This window comes from Urocitellus parryii, chromosome 7 (genome assembly GCF_045843805.1).
Source record: "Urocitellus parryii isolate mUroPar1 chromosome 7, mUroPar1.hap1, whole genome shotgun sequence".
Lineage (NCBI taxonomy): Eukaryota > Metazoa > Chordata > Mammalia > Rodentia > Sciuridae > Urocitellus > Urocitellus parryii.
Genome location: NC_135537.1, coordinates 86983341 through 87007603, shown reverse-complemented (window position 1 = coordinate 87007603; position 24263 = coordinate 86983341).

The following is a 24263-nucleotide window of genomic DNA, read 5'->3' as shown; positions in this document are numbered from 1 at the left end:
TAGCAGCCCACATTCCAGTTTGGGACTCAGACACCCAGTTCTAGAAGCAGCAGAACAGATCTTATTCTTAAATGATTGTTTGCCTCCTTTGAGGCTGATGTTGTTTACCTAATTCAGATCCTTCATAGGACAGAAAAGTAGCCATTCAAGTGAACAACCTGCCGCTGAGACAAAGGATAGATACACTGAGATTCTGGGAGGAAAATCTGGGAAGAAAAATTTCAGGGGGCAATTAGGGAATGTATTCCAGGGAGCTTAGAGGGCCACATACACTCCCAGGGTAAGATGGGTGCTTGGAAGACATCTGAGAAGATGCCAGTGTTCACCACTGATTGACCTTCAGTCTTGTTACAAACTAGAAGCAAAGCCAAAGGTAAACTCGAAAATAACCTGACTTAGCAAATGCTAAGAGAACTTTCCTCCTTTCTTTCTCTCTGGCTTTACCTGATCAACAGAGCTTGGCCAAATCACTGGCTGACTGCTAGCTACCAGAACAAACTTTAGAGATCATAACCAAGAAATAATGTCTTTAAAAAAACAGCTTAGAAATTCACTAACCAAAACTAAAACACCTGGAAAGGAACAAAGCAAACCTTGATAAGGAGAAGAATCTCCTTCTCCTTCTCCTTCTCAGAGTGCTCACATAATAATACCCCCAAAATCCATTTTTAAAACAAAAAATTACAAAGCATGCAAAAGAATAAGAAAGTATGGCCATTCCTAAAATAGATTAAAAACTGCCTCAGAAGAGACACAAGCATTGGACATTCTACACAACATCCTTTGTTGTTGTTTTTTAGAGTTTTTAAATAGTTTTACTCTTCTTTCAAAGTTATAGAAATAAACAGCAAATATTTTGATAACTTTTGGAGTAGAACAAGGCACCACAGGAAGAAATTATCAAACACACTGAAAACCCCTAGCAATCACACCCTTAATCCCTCCTGGAATTTCTTGAACATGTATAAAAATTTGTGTTAGATGATTTTGTTTTACAAGTAAAATCATGTATATATTTGGACATCCAGTTGCTTCTGAAGTGCTCTGTGGAGGAGGTGAAATTTGAGATTGGGGGAGTTTTCTTTGAAGTAAGGCAATTACTTTCTCATTGGGGAATAGAGCATAATGTATGATCAGAGAAAGAAGTTAAGAAATAGAAAAGATGGTATGTGATCATTTCTGAACAAACAAGCGGTTAGAGGATTTTATGACAAAACAATCTGTGAAACAAATGCATGGTTTTAATTTTATTTTTTCATCCTTATAGAAATTGCAATTAAATGTAATCTGAATCACTGCATTAAAATGCTTGAGTAAATTTCAGAAAATGATTATAAATATTAGACACTTTTAAGGTAAAGACTTAAATAAACTTGCTTACAGAGAAAAAGAACCAAAGGAAATCAGAATAACATAGAGACCAATAAACAGAAATATCTATAAAGAAAACAATTTAAAGGATACAAATAGAAATTTTTACACTAAAATGTATAATAACTAAATTAAAATTGTTATCTGAGAGTTTCAACAATGGGTAAGGACAATGAAAAAATCAGAGAAATAGAAGAAAAATCAATTAAAAGTAGCCAGCCCAAGAATTGGAAAGAGAAAAGAATGAAAAAAACTAACAGAACCAAAGAGACGTGTGAGATACTTCAACCATACTAAAATGCACACAATAGGAGCCCCAGGAGAGGACAAGAAAAAGGGCAGAAAAAAGATTTAAATATTAAGCAACCTCACAAATTACTTAAAAGACAGGTATCTATATATCCAAGAAGTTCAATAAATTACAAGAAGAATGAACAAAAAGAGATTTCAAGTAAGGCATATTAAAATCAAACCGTCCAAAGACAAAGAGATAGTCTTGAAATCAACAAGCAAAAACTGACTTATTATATACACTGAGCTCTCAAATGAGTTAGGAGCTGATTTCTCAGCTGAAACCATGTTGGCTGGAAGGCAGTAGGATAACATATTTAAGTGGTAAGAGAAAAGAAATGTCAGTCAAGCCATTTATTATCTAATGAAACTATCCTTAAAATGAAGGGAAAATGAAGAAATTCCTTGATGAAGAAAAGCTTAGGGAATCTGGCAACAGTAACTTTCCCTATAAGAAATGCTAAAGGGATTTCTTTAGTCAAAATGAAAGCATGTAGGGCTTTTGAGAAACTTACAAAGCAATAAAGAACACTGGTAAAGGAAAGTTCATTTTATAGATACATTAAAAGGCAGTATTACCATATTTAAGGTTTTCAAGGTTTTTTTTCCCTATCTGATTGAAAACAAAAATACCCAAAATAATAATTACAGTATACGAAATTGGGCCCATGATGTATAAAGAGGTAATTTGTGACAATAACAATATAAAGGAAGAACAGAGATGTAGAGTATAACCAAGAGAATGACCTAAAAATCCACTTAAACAAATTCAAAGAGGATCAAAATACTACATATAAAAAATTAGACACAAAGGACAGCAATAATGTAGGAATTAAGGAAAATACACTAACATGCATTATATGTATTAGTATATTAGTATATACATATCATATGTAAATATGATATTTATTTTTTTAATTTTTTTTGTCATTTTAGATGGACAGAATGCCTTTATTTTGTTCATTTTTATATGGTATTAAGGATTGAACCCAGTGCCTCACACATGCTAGACAAGCACTCTGCCACTGCTGTAGCTGAGCTACAGCCTCAGCACAGATATTATGTATTTATATAAAAGTTTTTATTGTTTACTTATATGAAACTATTTAAATATATATGCATGTAAATGTAGAATATAAAAAATAGCAATATGGAAGTAGTTCTTTCTTATTGATACTGCTTTAAGTTATCATTTAAGCTCTTTAATTAAAAGGAAGAAAATGTTATCATGGATAAAATAGAACATGATCCAATCATATGCTACTCATAACAGACGCACTTAAGAACCAAAAACAGTTAGTGTGGATAGAAGTGAAGATATAAAAAATGATATACAAATAGTAACCAAAAGAGAGCTGGGTCCATATATTAATATCAAACAAAATAGACTTTAAGTCAAATTCTGTTACAAGAAGCAAAGAATAACATCATTTTTTTATAAGAACGTCAATCCATCAAGAATTTTATAATTATAAATATACAAACCCAGCAATGAAATCCCAAAACACATTAAGAAAAATGGACAGAACTGAAGGTGAAAATATAGAGTCCTATAAGGACAGATGGAAACATTGGAGACCATATAGGACAACTAGATTAAAAAGAACAACACAGAAATGACTTGAATAACTATAAACTAACTAGATCTAATAGACATAAGCAGAACATTGTACCCAAAAATTAGAGAAGATACATTTTCCCAACAGTGTATAGAATATTTTACAGCATAGACCATATGTCTGATCAAATTGTGCTGTGAATAGATAATTACGAATGTAATACATTCCACTATAATCATGTATGCAAGAAATAAATTTTAAAAAGAAGACAAACAATAAGTGCTGGGGAGGATAAAGAGAAAAAGGAACACTTTTACACTGTTGGTGGAACGGTAAGTTAGTACATACTGTGGAAATCAGTATGGAGGTTCCTCAAAAACTAGGCATGTCAACACCATATGACCCAGTTATGCCATGCCTTGCTATTTATCCTAAAGAATAAAGTCATTATAGCATAATGATACATGTACGCCCATGTTTCTAGCAACACAATTCATAATAGCCAAACTGTGGAACCAGCCTAGGTGTCCATCAACAGATGAATGGATAAAAAAAATTTATATATATATATATATATATATATATATATATATATGTGTGTGTGTGTGTGTGTGTGTGTGTGTGTGTGTGTGTGTATACACACACACACAATGGAGTTTTATTTAGTCACAAAAAAGAATGAAATTGTGTCACTTGCAGGAAAATGGATGGAACTTGGGACTATTGTATTAACCTAAATAAGTCAGACTTGGAAGGTCAAGGGTTGTATGTTTTCTTTCATATGTGGAAGCTAGAAAGGAAAAAGAAAAGGAAAGTTGTGGGGTGGAGTGGGGATCTCATGCAAATCAAAGGGAGATCCTTAGAAGAAAGGGACTAGGGGGTGGGAAGAGGAAAGGGAGTGGGGAAGTGCTGAGGAGTGACATTGGCCAAATCATATTGTTATATCATATGCATGTATGAATATGTAATTTTTAAAAATCCATCATTATGTAAAAAAAAGATTTGAATTAAATGATTTCTCCAACCACAATGGAATAAAACTAGAAATCAATAAAGAAAACAAAAATGGAAAACATGTGGAAATAAAGCAACTCTTTATTAACCAATGGATCTAAGAATAACTAGTAGGAAATTAGAAAGTACTTTAAGGCAAATGAAAATGGAAACAATACTTATAAGATCTGTGAGATACAATGAAAGGTGAGCTCAGATGTGGAATTTATATGTACAAATGCCGACTTTTAAAAATAAATAGGTCTAAAACAAACAGTTTAACTTTCCATGTGAAGGAACAAAAAAAAATGAAGAACAAAATAAATCCAGAGCCAGGAAATGAATGAAATAACAAAGATAAAGAACAGAGATAAGTGAAATAAGAACAGAAATCAATAGAAAAAGTCAATGACACCAAATATTGGTTCTTTGTAAAGATCAACAAAACTAACAAACCTTTAGCCAGATTGACTAATAAAAAAAGATCTAAATTACTAAATTCAGAAATGAATGTAGACAATCTTAATTATGAGATTATAGAATGAACAATTATAATTCTAACAATTAGACAACTTAGCTAAAATAGACAAATTGGATGAAATAGAAACCCAGTCAACCAAAATTGACTCAAAAAGAAACAAAATCAGGTGGTTTTGTTGATGAATTCTACCAGATATTTAAATAATTATTAACATCAATTCTTCACAAACTCTTCCAAGAAATATGACAGGAGAGAACATTTCCTAAATCATTTTGTGTGGCAAGAATTACCCTAATGCCAAAGCTACATAAAGATATCATAAAAATTCTCTACAAATACGAGAAAATTTAATCCAGTAACATTTTCAAAAGATTATGCACCATGATTGACTGAGATTTATCCCAGAATTCAAAGGTATTTCAGTGAATTAAAACCAATCAATAAATGTATTATGCCACATGATGAAGGATGGAAAATCTATATGACCACCTCCATATAAAACAAGCATTTTAGAAAACCCAACACTCTTTTATAAGAACAACACTTAATATACTAGGAACTCCATCAGTATAAATCCAAAGACAGCCACACCAAGATATATTATAATAAACTTGTCTGCCACCAGAACAAAAAATTTTTATTGAAATAATTTAAAATGTTAATATATTTTAATTCACAAAATTATATATATTCACAATGTCTAAAGTTATATTTTAAAATATATACAACTTGTGAAATGACTGAATTCCTAATCTTTATCAAAATGGCATTTTTAAAGAAATAGAAAAACAATCCTAATACATAGGAAGTTACAAAAGACTACCACTAACCAAAGGAAACTTGAGCAAGAGGAACAAAACTTGAGACATAGCACAACCTGATTTCAAAATATTATAAAACTATAGCAATCAGAACAGTAGAGTACTGACATATAAAGAAATTTATAGTCCAATGGAACAGAATAAAGAACCCAGAAATAAATCTGCACATCTATATTCAAGTAGTCTCATGTACTGCTGGTGGTAAAATGGTCTAACCACTTTAAAAAAAATCACTCCTCAAAAATAGACTTGGCAATTGTACTTCTATGCACATTTCCACAAAAGAATCAAAAGCAGGATCTTGAAGATGTATTTGCACACCTATGTTTATAGCAGTGTTGTCCACAAAATCAAGAAATCCATCAAGGATAAGTGGATAAACATAAGTGTGGTATACACACAATAGAATGTTATTTAGTCTTAAGGGAGTAAATCCTGCCACATGCTAAAACATGGATAACTTGAGGATTAGTCCCAAAAATACTTATATGATTCAATTTATTTGAGTTATCTAAAGTAGACAAATTCATAGACAAAGAAAATAGAATGGTACTTAACAGAAACTGAGGGGGGGCGGAAATGAGGAGTTTGTAAGCACAGTTTCAGATTTGCAAGATGAAAAATTTCTAGAGAGCTGTGACATAAATATAAAGTAAGTATATAAATATACTTATCACTCTTGAATTGTACATTTAAAATTGGTTAAGGGGTCTAAAATTTTATGTTTTGTGTTTTTTACCACAATATAAAGAACTAATTACTATGACCCAGCAATGCTACTGCTGGATGTGAAAACAGAACTCACCCAGGCAAGGTGGAGCATGCCTTTAATTCCAGCAGCTGGAGAGGCTGAGGAAGGAGGATTGTGAGTTCAAAGCCAACCTCAGTAATTTAGTAAGGCCCTAAACAACTCAGCAAGACCCTGTCTCTCAGTAAAATATATAAAAAGGGCTGGGAATGGGGCTCAGTGCTTAAGTGCCCCTGGTACCTACCCACCACCACCACCACCCCTTCTGCCACCAAAAAAATACAGGTACTCAAATAAGTATTTATACAGAAACGTTTATAACAATGCTATTCCTAATAGCCAAAATATGTAAACAACTCACATTTCTGCTAATGGATCAATGAATAAACAAAATGTGGTATGTGCATACAAAGCAATACTTTTTACCCTAAATAGCAATGATTTATTGACAACTCAAAAGGTCATATATTTTATGTTTTCATTTATACAAAGTATGAAGAAAATTAAATTCCATAGGGGGATAAAGAAAATGAGTGGTTACCCCAGAGCTGCTAGTTGGAGGGAACAGGGAGTGGCAGCTTTATGATCATGGTGTTTTTTGGGGGGGAGGGGGTGATAAAAATGCTTCAAAATTGGATGAAGGGTGATGCACCACTATGGAATATACTAAATGCCAACAAACTGTACACCTTAGAGTGGTTAACTTTATGTTCTGTGAATTCAATCCAAATTTGTAAAAATAACTTAAAATTATGAATATTTTTACATTTAATAAGGTTTTAATTTTTTAATTTAGAAGTTAAAAAGTAAAAGGTGGCTTGAAATATCATGAAGAGGTAAATGTGATTGTCAGCCAAAATACATGCTCTTTCTTGTGACACTGGATCTTGACATTTTCTTTCCCCACAGTTTATACAAAAGTTGCCATGTCCTTAAGCTTATTGAAAAGTTAAAAAGATAAAAAAATAAGTCCAATGTTATATCTACTTTTGAATGTTTTAAATCAGTTTCCAGTTAATTAATAATAATGATTAGTAGAGGGCATGAATAAGAAGTGTATTTGAAGCTAACAGGGTGGAAAACAATAACAGAGTGTCAAACACCCCCTGTCTCAAGAACGTCAGGAGTTTAGAGAACGGGGGAATGGTGCTGATGGTTATGGAGTTTCTTTCTTGGATCAATAAAATGTTTAAAATTGATTATGATGAGATTGCATAACTATGAATATATACTAAAAGACACTGGATTATACAATTTAAATAGGTGATTTATATGAAAATTATATCTCAATAAAGCTGTTAAAAATAAAAGCATGTCAAATAATACACTCATTTGAGGCATGTCATACATAGATTTCCAAAATATATACTTTTTCCCATAAATGTATTCCATGGGGGCAATCACTACAGATATAGATATTTTTTCTTAAAACTCAACTGAATTATAAAATGTTTCTCATTACATACAAGAAAGTCACTGATATGGAAAAATATTCTGCTCTGTATTTGACAAAAAATAGTTAACTATATTTATTATTTGGCATGATTAGCATAAAAAATATCATTGATGTTCAACTAAGAAAAGTTTGAAACTATGTAACTGTTCTGGGTCAGCGTTTGTAATGTCAATAGGATGGCTAGGAAAATCCTGAGATAATAGAGTTGACTAAAGCTACCTCTTAACATACTGACTATTGAAAGTTTCCCATGCCCCTAGAACATATCTTAATTGGATTTCCTTAAAACAGGAGAGGATGTGCAGAGCACAGCAATTCTGAGGATCCTAGATGGGTGATTGTTGTCTTATGAGTCAAATATCACTTCTTAAACACCGAGGACTTAAGGAAACATTGAACATGGATCTGTGCCCTCAGAAGTCATAGTAACTCCAAATAGAGTTTTGATGGCTCCACATGGAACCTTCTGACTCACATCCTCATGAGTGTTCTACAGAATATAGCCAGTGATCCCAGAAGTTCAGATCCAGAGAGTGCTCAGAATAATGTCTGGAAGACCCACCAGTGTGGATTACAGCTTGGAGTCATGCCAAACACTGCCCTATTGATAGAAGAGGGGTAAGAAAGTCATATGGGCCTCCCCTGCTGACTAGAAAGGCCACTCACACTAGAGTTTCCACATGTGCCACTCAGCTCACCAAGATTGAAAAGCAGAGTTTGCATGTAAGATACGGATGCAATCCAAAAGGGAATTCTGAAAGCAAAGTAATATTTCAACAAATTAAAGTGAAATAAAATATTAAAGAAGGCAAAAATATGATTTACTAGACATGTAAATGTATTCACTTTCACAGATTGTTCCAACAGGATCAGGAAAATTTTTGAAAACCAAGTACAGAAGTTGATATAATATTAACATGATCAAGACCAGAACATAATTTTTATTAAATTGCTTAAAACCCATTGAAAGTAAATAAATATTAAAATAAATGACATATTACTGACATGGTTGAAGTCCCTATTTTCCTCAGAAGTCAAAAATCTGATTCCTTGGCATTATCAATGAAATTGAAAAAGATTTTATAGGATTGTTTGATTAAATAAAACATCAGGAATGGAACAGAGTCTCATGCAGCTCCTACAAAGAGTAAAAAATAATTCAAGAATATTATAAGATGAAGGAAGTTATGCCCATTTACTTGAAAATGTATGCAAATTTGGCAAATTCCAAGAAAATATCCATGTTAAAACTAACTTGAGAACAAACAGAAAATCCCATCTTATTCTCTCTTATGAAAATATCCCCAGATCCTCATAAATACTCAAAATTATATGAACATTCTGATTTTTCCAATTAAAATAATATGAATAATTAAAATTCTAGATCTTTGCTTATCAAATTAGGTTGGACATTTCCCCTTATGTTATTTTGATATCAGATTTTCTCTTTCTGTGAACTGATTATTCACAAATTTTACTATTTTTTCTTGTTTTGTTTATAAAAAAATTGTATGTCACAAGGAATGAACCATGTATGTCACAAAAACACTTTTTATATTATCAGAGATAATTATCACTTTTTAAATCATAGAAGAACATATAAAGCTTCCTTTATTACACATGGAATTTACATTTTGTTTAATAAATTTTTCCATGTTTTGTGGTAATAATGACATTTTCCTATGTTATGCTTTAAAGTTTTTAAAATTTTACATTGGTTTTCAGTTCTAATTTTCTTTAAGTTTACCTAATAAGGGATCTAAACAAAAATCTAACAGAAAACATCACATATAAAAACTCTAGATGAATACCCTTGAGGTTCAGAAGCAAGACAAAGAAGGCCTGAAATTCAGGGTCTGGATGCATTGAATAAATAATAATTTTTCCAAGGCAAAATAGTGTGCTACAGGCTCTTAATTACTTGGGAATAAAGATAAAATGAGTCACAAATGATAAGTGTTAAAAATGTGTTAAAAATGTGGAGTATCTCAGGAACTATTCTAAGCCTTTTGAAATTTTGAGTAGAAAAATACTAAAATTGACTAAAACAAAACAAAAGGGTGCACACAGACATTGGGTGCAATTACCAACTATAAATACCAAAAGGAAACTGCAGGAGGGACAAAGAGAAGCAGGTGTATTAACCACTCTCTAACTTGGAGGCCCTGCATACTCAGGTCCTCTCTGGAGTAGGCAGCCACACAACAAAACATTGGTGCATGTGGAGATCCCTTTTGTACAATTTCAGATATCCTTGGAGCCAAAGCAGCTCTGTCCAAGAACACTTTCAGGAGCAATTATCAAATTCCTCTGGGCATCAGTTCTGTCATGACAGAGTGAACATACATCATAGCAGACCAGGGCAGTTCTGTTAGTCCGAGTAGTTCTTTTCTTTAGTAGGTGACATCATTAACTGCATCTCATTTTACACTCACATTTTCCCTGTTTTGATATGCTCACCTTGTGAAAAGACTTTTAGGAGGCATGGCTACCTATGTGGCCAGAACTGGAAAGATCTTGTAAATAAAAGTGCAAGAATTAGGAGAACATCTTGATCATCCTCCTTCTGTCAGTTTCTCACACAGCTGATTTAGCCAAGGCCATCCACCCAGCAGCAACTCAAAGTACAGGTAATATTAACAAGCATATACATTTCTCAATTTGCTCTGGGCCCTGTTCAAAGTGTTGTATGTATGCTAAGTCATTGAATTCTTACAACCAACTTGCCAAAGAATAGTTTAAACCTAACAACAGCCAAAAATGCAAGAGGCATATGATTGTTATTAGTATTGCACTTCAGAAAAGACCAACCCCTCCCCCCAAAAATGAAGACTCCTCCCAAGGTCTTATCCAGGACATGAAGGAGTGGTTGTGAACCAAGTCACTTGACTTCAGAGGACACGCTGTGATGGGCTATGTTCTACTACTTAATAATTAGGAATGGGATTTTAGAAAAAGATAAAAACATGACTTTGTCCCAAAGTATAACTCAAATTGTCAGTTGGCAATGGTACCTGAGGGTCTTGTATTATGGAAGACTGAAGGATGTGATCACAGAACTTTTATAATAAATTCTGCATAATTTTTTTAAAATATAGGATATGAAGTAGTACTGTGTATAAAAAGAAGAGTAAAATCATTAACTGAACAAGCTAAGTAAGTGAAAATTGTGTTAAGAACCAGCTGAGAAGTGCAAGGCCAAAAGTTCTGGAGACTATGTTCTCCCCTCCTCATGCTTATTGACAAGCACAGATTTTTGTCATGTGTCCCTGCTGAGAGCCATTGCCAAGTAGGAATGACACATGGAAATTTCCTTGCCAGCATACCCCATGTTGCTTAGAGGAAGGACTCTGTGGAAATGGACTTGCCTTGGACATTCGAAGTGACATTGCATGTATGCTTGAGTAAGGTGACCTTGCTCAAGGACCAGGGCGGATCCTGGTTTAGGGCGGATCAGGTTTTAGGGAGTATCCCTCCTTAGGTTTAGGGCGGTTCCAAGTTTAAGGTGTACCCTGCCGGGAATAGGGTGTATCCTGTTGATTAGAGCCTGGTGGAGTACGTGAATTTTCCCCAGAACGTGTTTGTAGAGGGCCGGTGTGAGTTCGGGAATAAAGAGTTGCTGTTTGAATCTATAAGGTGTGTGGTGGCTCGTGATTTTGTGCCCAGCCAGACTGCGGCATGTCCCACTGTCTCCAATATTATTTTTACCTGTAAATAGGCCTGCACATGCTCTCTCACAGACACATGTCACATGCACATTGATACATGAGCATTTGTGGTTTTGCCACAAGCTTTGTGACTCCTAAAATGGAGTTTCTCCAATTCAAAATGGACTTTCAAATAATTCTAACAAAGAGTTTTGGGAAGAAACAATAGGATGCATCTTCCACAGGAATCAAAGGGAACAGGCTGGAATAATTGTGCAATGTTCCATCCTGGGATCTGGACTTGCAAGCCCTTGGGTAGATGTATGAAATCCCCCTTCTGAGGTCGCCACCCCACTAAGGAAAGAATTATTGGCTTTTATTAGTCCAGATTCCCTTGCTCATTCACAACCCACCTGGCTTTTGCAGAAGAGGGAGAAAATATCACTCAATATTTTGCTCACCACAGAGAGCAGTGCTGAAACTACATGTGCAACTGGGGAAGAGCATCAGTATCGATGGAGGCAGAACAAATCCAGGTGGTGCAAAGTCCTCCTTCTGGGAGACACTTACTTCAAGGCTTTAAGCCAACTTGATAAACTTGGATTTAAAAGCTCAGGAAATCAGGAACATCTTCACCTGCTGGATTCTGGCTTGCTCATTGTCCCCAGGTCTTAGCTGTGGGTTTTCATCAACTGGTTTTGTTTGAAGCCAGGGTGCAGTTACCTCTGTCTGGTTCCTGATCTATCAGGTAAGGTTTGCCAGATTTCGGAAGTCTCATTCTATGGCCTATCCACCATGGGAGGTAGGAAAGAATGGAGCCATTCAATCCTTACTAATCATATAAAATACCTTAATGTTTATGGTTTTCAGACAAGGGAGATCAAGAAAAATAGAACATTTATTTTGCATAGAGTAGAAACTCAGGTAAGGCTTCCTCTACATGTTTCATACACCAAATGTTTCATACACCTTCAGAAGATGTTTGGTTCTCACTACTGAGGAAACAGTAGTGAAGAAGAAACTTGACCCTCTTTTTACTTAATGGGCTGAAATGGTGAAAAGAGATGTTTAAAGAACGTTTGTGCTTTACAATTCTATTTTGCTATGGCAACAGGCTAGAGTTTCAGCCTGCAAGAAGGAGTCCTATCCTCTTGACAGGGGAACCTGTGTAGCAGTTTGGAGCTTAATCTGAGAATGAAAGGCCAAGGTTCAAATCTCAACTTTGTGACTTATTGGTGAATGATGTAGGCCCTTTAACTCTTGGATTTATTATCTGTAAAGAGGTACCTACATCTTGTACTTATTGTAGGAATTAAAATAAAAATTTCTGCAGTTTAGCACAAATTAATCCTTTATTCATTGATAGCAATTATGTTGTCAACATCAGCAATTAGCTATTTTAAGAAATTTACATATTTTTTAAATTGATAAATTATATTATATATATGGTGTACAACATGTCTTGAAATATGCATACATTGTGGAATGGCCAAATCAAACAAATTAATATATCATTACCACACATACTTATTATTTTTGTTGTGAGAACACTTAAAACCTATCCTTTTGGTGAATCCGAGATAAAATATATCATTAATTACAATGCCCACATTATAAAAAGGTCTCCAAAGCTTTCTTCTTGCCTAACTGAAATTCTGTATCTTTTGGAAAATGTCTCTCAGACCTTCCTTGCCCTAGTAACCATCATTCTTTTCTCTGATTCCATGAGTTCAACTTTGGATTCCACATATAATTTAGATTATGCCATATTTCTGTGCCTCTCTTTTTCCACTTACCACTGAAGAAATTTCCATTGCTTAGTGTTACTATTCAATTACAAAGTCATAGTTAGCATCAGAGTAGTTGGGACACCTGACAACAGTAGAGAATGAGCTTTCAGCAGAATCTTCTGGAGGTCCTCCTACCTCCCTTGGGGCCACCATGCATCACCATGTTCCCTCTGCAGAAAATTCCCCAAAGAAAGACCAGATAGGGAAAATGCCCAACAATCAGACCTGCATATTATATTTTCAGCATAATTGTTCTGAATAGCTCTTTCAGAATTTAAGAACAAATCCAATGTCACATGCTTTGCACTTGTTAAAACAAATAACAAACCTTTGTTTCTGTTTTGTATTAAATCTTCCTGGGTTTCAAGCTTGAGTGTAGATCCTTTGTTCTGGTTTGAGACAGGCCAAGAAGTGTGGTATCCTGAGAGTAACCCTGGACAAGTACCAGGAAACAACATGGCGAGGCAAGCTCTTTCAGCAGAGTTTTGCTCTTGCATAAGACCTTACCTTGGAAACCAAGGCTGGATCCGCTGGGTTTGCCCATCCTGCCTCACCACTCTCTGAGCCTCTGAGCACCTCAGGTAAAGCACCAGAGTGTGGGTGAACTCTATGCTAAGCCGAGTTTGGACCTGGGGAAGGGTAGATCTGACCCATATCAGGAAAAGGGCCAGAGGAAAGCTTGGAATTACAAGATCTCCCCCAAATGGCAATATGTTAACCTCCGAAATCAATATCTAATTCTCCATCCCAACTTTAATGGATCACTTACTCTGAAACTAAGTTTATTTTAACTCAATGAACTAATGCTAATTACTCTTTTGAAGTGCAAACGGAATAAGTCATAAATGCATAGTATGAAGCATGGTGATTATTATGACACCTGCTAAACACAGTATGCCCCAGACCTCTTTGGGTCCTGTACCTACAGGTCGTGCATACTGGTAGATGATCTCCACCCGGAGCTCACCAGGTCCTCACCTCAACTGAAGAGGTGGCTTAGGCATGTTGGAATCCTTCTCTTACTAGAGGGAAATAAAGTTGATCCTCACCTCTTGCTGCTGATCTCCACCATTCCTCCATCTATCTCCTCTAGCAACTCCTCTTTCTTTCCTCAAGTCTTTTTGTTTTCTGATTCCTAAGGGACTTTCACTGCAACTCCAATAGCTTCCCCTTTAGGCCTAGGACTCCCAGTCAGTCTCTGCAGAGCAAGACACCATCCTATCATCCAGGAATGTCCCTTGCCTATCAGCTTGTCCTGCTGGCCCCTGCATCAAAGGCCTCCAAAACAGTTTGTCATGTCCCCTGTACTAGCCTAATCTTGTACCCACATTTGCTTGAAAGGTTCGCTACCATTACTTTTGCTTTAAAATATTTTATTGGAGTCCTTTGAATAGAACCAAGTACTTACAGTAAAGTAAATATGAGCCACAGCTGTCTACTTGACACACCAATTCATCAAATTTTTTAGCCAGTTTTTTTTTTCTTTTTTCTTTTTGCCTAATGAGTTGACACTTGCTCACATACAAAATTGATACAGGAAAGAGGTAAGTTCCTGAGGTCACCAAGGAAACAAATTCTCTGTGTCAGAAAATACCTATGTGCCACAATCATCCCAACATTCTCCAGTGAAATTGATTGGACACTCCAGATTTTCAGTTATCAGGCTAATGAAGAATTTCCATCAAGGCCCACTGCCTCAGCTGGATTTCTGGAGCTCTCTTAATGTACAGTGGATACCAGAGAACTGGACATCTTAAAACTGCTAACTGGGAATTGAGACACAGAAAGAAAAGATTAATTAGGACTTCCTACCCCTTTGAGACCTGGTAGCTACTGCTCCCTTTTACCAGATCAAGAATTTCCACCTGCAGTAGATGTGCCCTCAAATTGGCTTTAATTGAGTCCCAACATTTATTTCTGACATGATATATACATATATGTGTATGTATACATACGTATACATATATATACTCTTTTGATATATATATATATATATGTATGTGTGTGTGTGTGTGTATATATATATATATATAATTTTAATTGCTCTCTTTTAAAAAAATTTATACTCCTTATTTGTCTTAGAGGACCAAGAATAAAACTCAGTGCAATGTATAAGAATGGACAGGAAAAAATTACTTCTTTACTTACATTTAGTTTGTCTCCCAAAGAAAGCATGCACGCATCTTCTCCTGTGACAGTTATAAAATACCATGTAGGTTCATGACTGCTTGTAAATTATGGTAGTTTTCATAGATCTGCCACTAAATCTTCTTATTAAATATACTAATAAAGAAGGATTAAGAGTATTATGTCCACATTTGTTTTTGTAATACTTTAATAATTATATTTCAGTTAACCTTTCTTGGAGATTTCATATGTTTTATATTATGCATTTAAAATATTAATTTGATAAAGTAAACTTAGACTCTACACTACAAATTGGTTCCATGGCACACAAAAAAAATGAAGAACCTTTGTCTTAGAAATTTCCAAAATTAAAATCAGGACTGAGTGTAGCTCAGTGTTAGGGCTCATGCTTAACACGCATAAAGCTCTGGGTTCCATCTCCAGCACCCAAAGCAGTAGAATTAAGACCCTTTTCTAAGATAGTTCTTGTTTTAATTATTTTTATTGAATGACATGAAGTTTTTTTACATCAAGGAGAGATCAAACACATTCTTTAAACTTTATTTCTGACCAAAGATTGTACTTAACAGCAGTCTTGCTATTAATACAGTACTTAAGAGCAGTACTGCTTTTACTCCTCTCCCAAGGAGAGGCATTCTCTCTAAATATTTTTGGTTCTAAGCCAACTTGACCTACTCCAGAGCTGTGGGAGCACAGGTAGACCGCTGGTGCATATATTTTAACCAGTTTTCAAAGGTCAGGGTTTGGAGTGTCCTGTCTCCTTAAGCTACTTTGACAGAGCAAATATTGTTGGCATATGATGTCCTGATCACTAACTTGTTGGGTTAAAGTAGAGAAACGCAAAGTCAGACAAATTTGCCAGCCTCACACTCTCTTCATGCATTGCAGTTTGTGGCCTTCGCTCTTTCCCCAAAGGGCCCCTAGGTGGCAGTATGACACTTTTATTTAATTCTCCGGTAGCTTTATCCTCTTACTTTGAGAAAGGGTAACATCCACAGTAATAGCAGATCTTCGGCTTCCACTTCCTTCTTTATTGTTCCATTCTTGCAGCAACCCTTTCCTATTCTAGTTCTATAGGAACGGATACAGTTTATTCTCAGACTTTAACACAGTACTGGCAAAGTACAGATGCTCAGTAAGTAGGTAAAAAAGGTTAGGAAGTAAATCCTCAAGAAAAAGAAAGGTGGAGCTCTGGCTTCCCTTATTCGGCAATCTAAATGATCTACACAAGTTTCCACTGAAACACCCAGAAATTCTGGAAATATCTGATAAGTATCTCTTTAAATGAACGGCTAAGCTCAATAGGAAAAAGAAATGGAAATCCCTTCTTATTGGTAACAAAGAAAGAACTGAAATCTAAGATGTTTTTGGCTGCTTCCGAACCTGCCTTGGAGGTGGGAGGGTATGGGGGATAGGTGGCGACTCAAAGTTGCTGCTTGCCTGGGTTATGTACAGAGGTGCTTCTCCAGTTTTAATGCAGCTCCTGGGGAGATTGTTAAAAGGCAGTTCTGTTATGGTCAACGTGAATCAGATTTCATAGATCTGCCACTAAATCTCCTTATTTAATATATTAATAAAGAAGCATTTATTAGTATATTTCCCAACAATCTCCTGCAGACTTCTTTTAAATAGCAAAGATGAAGATTTGGGTTTTATTGACTACATGGACACAAAAGAAGAGACCTTATGCTAAGTAATCCAGGGGTTGTAACTAAAACCCTACATTTTGCCAGCACTCTTAAGAGATTTACATCCTCATTTAAAGGAGGAGCTAGAAAAAATATTTGCAATTGCAAGAAGACAGCAGGCCCTACACATTTTTTGTTGTATCTTCAATTTCTCTGGTTTCTTGAATTTGTTTTTTGCTCAATCACTTTGCATATGATATTTCTGTGGGATTAAGTTCTGATTTTTCAAAAGTTTCCTGTTGACTTCCATGCTCTCAATATAATGTCGGTGAATTATTTTACAGAAAGTCTTTAAATAGATATTGGTTTTAGTTTTACCATGTATAACCTGTGTATCTTTGTGCAAGTTATTCAAATCTCTGATCGCCTGGCTCCTTGGATGTGAATTCGACTGATAACATTGCTTATATTTCTTTATATCTACAGAGTAAATGCTGGCATTACTCAAATAAGAAGGGCTTAGAATTATAACTGTTGATAACTCCTTCAAAAAGATGTTCTAAGAAGTAAAATGGGCCTATGAAAAATTCTTTAAACATAAAGTCCTATCCACCTGTTCATCATTATTAATTGTTACTATTGTTAGGCTTTTCATGAAGAATGCATGCTACTTAATTAATATTTGGATTATCAGATATGAGTTTTAATTTGTGGAATATAGTTTTTCTTTAATGTTATCAAGACATATTGCATTAATATTTATTGGTACTATCTTTGCCTTCCTAGAGAAGTCCCTACATTATCATGATTTATTTCATTTATTGAACGTTTATTTTAAATAAACATTTAAGAATGTATATTTACTATGCTCTGCTTTAGCTATATCAAAATTTGACACACAGTGCTTTGTTTTCAATGTCATTGAAATTACATTGTGATTTGCTATAAAACCCTTGTTTTTTTTGTAAAAGAATGCTTTTGAAATTTATTCCTGTCCTAATTTTTTTTTATTTGCAATTGGTTTGTTGACAAAACCAGGTCATTTGTTTTATAGTTTGTCTTACTCAAAATTTTGGTAATGTATCCTTGTCACATGTTTCTTTGTCCCCTCTATTTCCTGAAATTTGACTATTAAATCTAGAGCCTTAATCAGGTTTTAGTGACACATCTCTGGCAAGTATATAGTAGCCAGGCATGGTGGCACTCGCCTGAAGTTTCATCTACGCTGGAGGCTGAGGTAGAAGAATTGGTTGAGCCCAGGTGTCAGCCTGTACAACATAGGGAGACTCTGCCTCCAAAAAATAGAGAAAAAAGAAAGAAAACTTCATAGGTATTATTTTTGTGTTACCATTAACTGACAGTAACATGTTATCATCTTTTCTAATGTTAGCCATCAACAATTATTGTCTGCATCTTAAACAGTAATTGATAAAGGACAAGAGTGTATGTAGACATTACTTTTAACTGTTTGTTGAGATATTTCTATAAAACAAATGCACTCATATCAGCAATTTGACTCCCTAGATCAAATTCAGTCAGAAAAGGTCATATGAAAATGGGATAATTTCTTTCTCTTTACTGGATGTTTTTTTTTTTTTTAAATAATGGTCTTGTTCTCTAGCATGAACACGATGAAGTGTTCTTTTCTTAGTATCATTATGAAAGCACAGAATGAAACTTATGTGATTGTTTCAATTATGGAATCATGACACCAAATATGTTCAGATTTTTGCATTAGAAACCATCCTGAGTCCCTCTAACATGAACTCCAATATATTTTCACAGTTTTCTTAATTGTTTCAAGATCATCTTGTGCATTTTTATTACTATTATTATTATCAATATATATTATACAAAGTATTGGGTTTTACTCTGACATTTCCATATATACATGTATCATATTTTGATCATGTCTACCCTCCATTCTACTTTCTCTTGCTCTTTGCCCACCCCCCAGCATCCTTCCCCCTTCCCAATAATTTCTTTTCTCCTTCAATTCATCTCCTTCCCACTTTTTACCCTTTGAAAAAACACTAAGGAATGGTCTATTTGGAGTTTTTTTTTTTTTTTTTTTGGTGGTGGTGGTGGGGAGGGGGTAACTAGGGATTGAAGTCAGGGGTACTTAACCATTGACATCCCCTGTCTATTTATTTTTACTTTGAGACAGGGTCTCACTAAGTTGCTAGGGCCTTGCTCAGTTGCTGAGGCTGGCCTTGAACTTTTGGTGCTCCTGCTTCAGCCTCCCAAACTGCTGGGATTACAGGTATGCACCACTATGCCCAGCTCTAGTTGGATTTTATGGTAAATCTATTTTTAGTTTTTTGAAGAATCTGTAAACGGTTTTCCATACCAGCTATACTAATTTACATTTTCATCAACAGTTTATGCAGATTCATATTTTTTCCACATTTCAACTAGCATTTGTTATCTTATTTTTTGCTTTTGCTGATTTATATGACAAGAGCCATTCTGAATAGGGTGACAGGAATCTCCATGTAGTTTTTTTGTGATTTATTAAGGCTAAAGATATTATTTTACATATATTTGTTGTCTTGTATTTGTATTCTTTTGAGAAATGTCTGTTCAGATCATTGGTCCAGTTACTGATTGGAATATTTGTTCTTTCTGAAGATTTATTCTCTGTCAGATGAATAGCTGGCAAAGATTTTCCCCCATTCTATAGATTTTCTCTTCACTCTCTTGGTGGTTTCCTTTGCTGTGCAGCAGTTTTGATTTATTGTAATCCTATTTGTCAATTGTTGCTTTTGTTTCCTGAGATATCAGAGTACTATTCAGGAAATCATTGCCTGTCCCAGTATTTTGACGTGTTTCCTATATGTTTTCTTCCAGTAGTTTCAAAGTTTTATGTCTTAAATTAAGATTTTGATCCATTTTGATTTAATTTTTCTTCAGGGTGATTGAAATTTAGTTTCAGTCATCTGCATGTGGATACCCAGTTGTCTCAGTACAATTTGTTGAAAAGGCTTTTCTCCAGTATATGACTTTTGGCACTTTATTGAGATCAGCTGTCCGAAGATATATGGATTTATTTATGGGTCCTCAATTCATTTATATATATATATATATATATATATATATATATATATATATAAAGAGAGAGAGAGAGAGAGAGAGAGAAATTGTAATGAAAATTGTATTATCTGGTGGATCCAACATGGCGGCCGGCGAGGAAGCAGCGATTCCAACGTATCCACTTTAAAGGGATAAGAAAGACCCATCTGAACAGCTGCAGCCTACCTATGGAGGAACTTCTAGCATAATTCCCTTAAGAGGAGAGCAGCAGTGATCTGGTAGGTTTATTGGAAGTGACAGTTTGTCCCAGAGAAGTGGATCTTGGACGGCCACTCGGGCACAGAGGTCTAGTCCCACAGCCATCAGCCACTCCGGCAAGGGGCTCTTGTTTTGCGAGCAGCCCCCTCAACTGCCCGGTTCCTAACCACGCGGCCACAGCTACCCGGCTCCACAGGTGGCCCCGCGGCGGGTGCAGAAGTCAAGTCCTGAGGAGGGAAGATGGCAGCGAAGGGAGTGCATCACCCCAGTGCACCGCGTCACTGAGCAGGAGAAAGATGATGTGAATCGCCTGAAGGCTATCTTGTAGGGAATTTCCAGTGAAATTGAGGTGCTCCAGAATCTAGTGGACAGATTTACATCGTGCGAAGTTCGACTGTGGGAGCTCCATTTCTCCGCACGGAGGGTCGCATAGCCTGATGGGCAATCGCCCCGCGGCTGGAGTCTGTGGTGCGCACTGGGGAGCGGCAAGGTGCTGGAGCTGGGGAGCAACGATACCTGCGGCCCACTGGAAAGACAAGCCAGGTAGCTTGCCAGCGTGGTGGACACGTAACACCGAGGCAGTAGCGTCACACTGGTTGGAGTAGGGGTGGAGCAGGGTCGCCGACCGGGTCCGGAGGGGGCTCAGCGACCCATTAGACAGGTAGTCAGGTACCCCCATTGGGAGTGGGGCCTGTGCAGAACTGCGACCCACCGGCCTAGAGGCCTGCCAGCGTGGTAGACGCGTCACACCAATTGGAATGGGGACCCAGCAGAGCAGCCACCCACATCCAGATCAGGACCAACGACCCCAGGGCGTGGTAGTTACGTTACCACAATTGGAGTGGGGGCAGAGCAAAGCTGCCACCCATGCCCGCAGGGGGGGCAGACCTGCGACCGATCAGCGTGGTAGACAGATCACCCTAATTAGAGGAGGAACACAGCCACTACCCGCCCTGCAAGGGAGACTCCCCAACTATACAAGAGCAATATAAATAAATAGGGGGTAAATTTCAAAAACACAACAGTTGTATCAAGCAGAAAGAAACGAGAGCAGTATGAAAACACAAGGAAAGAAAGGACCACAAGCAATGCAGATCAACTCAACATTAGAAGAGGTAATAGCTGCAACAGATGGAATGTCAGATAAAGAGTTCAGGATATACATGCTTCAGATGATCTAGAGTCTCAAGGAAGACATGAGACAGCAAAATCAGACAATGAAAGATCACATTGACAAACAAATCCAGGAAGTAAAAGATCAATTTCACAGGGAGATAGAGGTAATAAAAAACAAACAAATAGAAATCCTAGAAATGCAGGAAACAATAAACCAACTTAAAAACTCAATTGAGAATACTACCACCAGAGTAGATCACTTAGAAGAGAGAACATCAGACAATGAAGACAAAGTATTTCAACTGGAAAAGAACATAGACAGCTCATCAAGTCTGCTAAGAAACCATGAGCAGAACATCCAAGAATTATGGGACAATATCAAAAGACCAAATTTAAGAGTCATTGGGATACAGGAAGGCACAGAGCTCCATACCAAAGGAATAAACAGTCTATTCAGTGAAATAATATGAGAAAACTTCCCAGACTTGAAGAATGAGACAGAATCCCAAATCCTAGAAGCCTACAGGACGCCGAATGTACAAAATCATAAGAGATCCACACCTAGACACATTATAATGAATATGTCCAACATACAGAATAAGGAGAGAATTTTAAAAGCTGCAAGAGAAAGAAAGCAGATTACATTTAGGGGTAAACCAATCAGGATAACAGCTAATCTCTCAACACAGACTCTGAAAGCTAGAAGATCCTGGAATAACATATTTCAAACACTGAAAGAAAATGGGTTCCAACCAAGAATCGTGTATCCAGCAAAATTAAGCTTCAGGATAGAAGATGAAATTAAAACCTTCCACGATAAACAAAAGTTAAAAGAATTCACAGCTAGAAAACCATCTCTTCAAAAAATCCTTGGCAAAACATTACAGGATGAGGAAATGGAAAATAACTTTGAAAACCAACAATGGGAGGTAGGACAGTAAAGGGGGGAAAGTAGTCAAAGAGGATAACAAATCAGGTTTAGTAACATCAATAAATAAATATGGCTAGAAGAACAAACCATATCTCAATAATAACCCTAAGTGTTAATGGCTTAAACTCACCAATCAAGAGACACAGCCTAGCAGAATGGATCACAAAACAAGACCCAACAATATGCTGCCTACAGGAGATGCATCTGATAGGAAAAGATATTCATAGACTGAAGGTGAAAGGTTGGTAAAAATCATACCACTCATATGGACTGCGGAAACAAGCAGGAGTGGCCATACTCATATCTAATAAAATAGATTTCAAGCCAAAGTTAATTAAAAGGGATAAAGAAGGACACATCATACTGCTCAAGGGAACCATACACCAACAAGACATAACAATCATAAATATATATGCCCCAAATAATGGTGCAGCTGTGTTCATCAAGCAAACTCTTCTCAAGTTCAAGAGTCTAATAGACCACCATACAATAATCATGGGAGACTTCAACACACCTCTCTCACCACTGGACAGATCTTCCAAACAAAAGTTAAATAAGGAAACTATAGAACTCAATAACACAATTAACAACCTAGACTTAATTGACATATATAAACTATACCACCCAACATCAAGTAGTTACACTTTTTTCTCAGCAGCACATGGAACCTTCTCAAAAATAGACCATATATTATGTCACAGGGCAACTCTTAGAAAATATAAAGGGGTAGAGATAATACCATGCATCTTATCTGATCACAATGGAATGAAACTGAAAATCAATGATAAAAGTAGGAAGGAAAAATCAAGCATCATTGGAGAATGAATGATAGGTTGCTGAATGATCAATGGGTTTTAGAAGACATCAAGGAGGAAATTAAAAACTTCCTAGAGTTAAATGAAAACACAGACACAACATATCAGAATCTATGGGACACATTGAAAGCAGTTCTAAGAGGAAAATTCATTGCTTGGAGTTCATTCCTCAAAAAAAGAAAAAGCCAACAAATAAATGATCTCATACTTCATCTCAAAATCCTAGAAAAAGAAGAGCAAAACAACAGCAAAAGAAGTAGAAGGCAAGAAATAATTAAAATCAGAGCTGAAATTAATGAAATTGAAACAAAAGAAACAATTGAAAAAATTGACAAAACTAAAAGTTGGTTCTTTGAAAAAATAAATAAAATTGACAGACCCTTAGCCATGCTAATGAAGAGAAGAAGAGAGAGAACCCAAATTACTAGCATACGGGATGAAAAAGGCAATATCACAACAGATTCTTCAGAAATACAGAAGATAATCAGAAATTATTTTGAATACTTATACTCCAATAAAATAGAAGATAGTGAAGGCATAGATAAATTCCTTAAGTCTTATGATCTGCCCAGATTGAGTCAGGAGGATATAGACAACCTAAACAGACCAATAACAATAGAGGAAATAGAAGAAACCACCAAAAGATTACCAACTAAGAAAAGCCCAGGACCGGATGGGTATACAGCAGAGTTTTACAAAACCTTTAAAGAGGAACTAACACCTATTCTTTTCAAGCTATTTTAGGAAATAGAAAAAGAGGGAGAACTTCCAAATTCATTCTACAAGGCCAACATCACCCTGATTCCGAAACCAGACAAAGACACTTCAAAGAAAGAAAACTACAGACCAATATCTCTAATGAACCTTGATGCAAAAATCCTCAATAAAATTCTGGCGAATCGGATTCAAATACATATCAAAAAAATTATACACCATGATCAAGTAGGATTCATCCCTGGGATGCAAGGCTGGTTCAATATACGGAAATCAATAAATGTTATTCACCACATCAATAGACTTAAAAATAAGAACCATATGATCATCTCGATAGATGCAGAAAAAATCATTCGACAAAGTACAGCATCCCTTTATGTTCAAAACTCTAGAAAAATTAGGGATAACTGGATCATACCTCAACATTGTAAAAGCAATCTATGATAAACCACAGACCAGCATC